The sequence below is a fragment of the Octopus sinensis genome, unplaced genomic scaffold (assembly GCF_006345805.1).
Source record: "Octopus sinensis unplaced genomic scaffold, ASM634580v1 Contig15092, whole genome shotgun sequence".
Classification (NCBI taxonomy): Eukaryota; Metazoa; Mollusca; class Cephalopoda; order Octopoda; family Octopodidae; genus Octopus; species Octopus sinensis.
The window spans coordinates 15,001-16,563 of record NW_021833543.1 but is presented as its reverse complement, the minus strand read 5'-3'; the positions used below and the strand labels follow the sequence as shown (position 1 = coordinate 16,563).

The following is a 1,563-nucleotide window of genomic DNA, read 5'->3' as shown; positions in this document are numbered from 1 at the left end:
ATTTACTCCCTAATAACATTATATATATATATATATATATATATATATATGTATGTATGTATGTATATACACACACACACACACACATATATATATATATAGGGTAAAGACCCCCTTCGGTCATGAGTGACTATGGGATTGCACCTAGAAAGTTACCCTCCTAGACACAAGTCCGGGCAAGGTTGTTTATGGAAGACCAGCAGTCGCCCATGCATACCAGCCTCCCCTCTCCACGCCACCAGTGTTATCTAAGGGAAAGACAAAGGGGCCGATACAGCTTGGCACCAGTGACGTCGCAACTCATTTCTTCAGCTGAGTGAACTGGAGCAACGTGAAATAAAGTGCCTTGCTCAAGAACACAACACACAGCCCGGTCCGGGATATATTCAGTTGGTGATTCAAGGGCCAATTAATTCAAGGAAGGCTAATTAAAATATTGGTTTCAAATTTTAACACAATGCCAGCAAGTTTGGGTGTAAGAGTAAGCTGATTACATCGATCCCAGTGCTCAACTGATACCAATTTTATCAACTATGTAAGGATGACAGGCGAACGTGACCTTGGTGGAATTTGAACTCAGAATGTAAAGATGGACAAATTGCCACTAAATATTTTGTCTGACATGCTAATGATTCTGCCAGCTACAGATACGTTGAAACATGTCTATCCTGTTAGTTCTACCAAACACACACACACACATAAAAACAGTCCATATATGGAAATTTCACACCAAGCAAAAAAAGAAAACAAGAATTTGAGAAGAGAAGTCAGTGTTTTTTTATTCTTTATATTTATTATATATTTCCTTTTTTTTCTTTTTAAATATATGTCCATTTGAATAATTCTTTAGTGTTGGTCATCTTTTTTTTTTTCCTTTACAGTTTTGACCAATTCTTATTTTGTTTTCCTTTCTCTTTCTCTCTCTCTCTGTGTTTCTGTTTACTTTTCTTCATTTTGTTTTTTTGTTTTTGTTTTTAAATACAGTTTTATCTATGAGAAATTATTTCGTTTGTCACATTTTCCTAAAATTAATTTTTAATTTAATGAAAAGAAAAATGTCCGTTCTTGACTGTTTGAGAATTGTAGCAGTATGCCGATGTGGAAAAAATAAATTACTTGATAAATAAGTTAATTCAAAAAAAAAAAAAAAATGTAGGAGAATTTCCCATGAGTCTTTGTAATAGCCTCCATTATTATTAATATCCATTTACAAAATGAGCGAATCAGAAAGAGTTTCTTTGTGTTTTTTTAGTTTGTTCAGCACCGACCGGTCAGTGAGAGATATGACAGCTAAAACATTGTCAATAAATATAAATAAATAATTTGTATCCTTTTCTTTATGTTCTAATTAATAAAAAAAAAAAGGATTTTTTTTTTTTTTAATCATTAAAGAAAAATTTCCAAATTCTACATTTGATCTTTTACAGGTGAAATGATTTTGATTTTCAGCGCTTCCCCACCTTTTTAGATAAGACAGCAGTTCAAATTGCAGTTCCATGTGTAGGGATGCATCGGTAAGATGCATCACTGCAATGTTGTTAGTCGATTAAAAAGAATTCTTCG

General features: G+C 33.0%; 1 long non-coding RNA gene across 1 annotated transcript in view; it reads right to left on the bottom strand.

Annotated features, from left to right (window-relative positions):
• Positions 1–874: 874 nt before the first annotated feature.
• LOC115230255 overlaps positions 875–1,563 on the bottom strand; it is a 9,301-nt gene continuing 8,612 nt past the window's right edge. Inside the window, exon 2 of the long non-coding RNA XR_003883415.2 lies at positions 875–1,563. This exon is cut by the window's right edge and continues 81 nt beyond it. This is a non-coding gene — a long non-coding RNA (uncharacterized LOC115230255).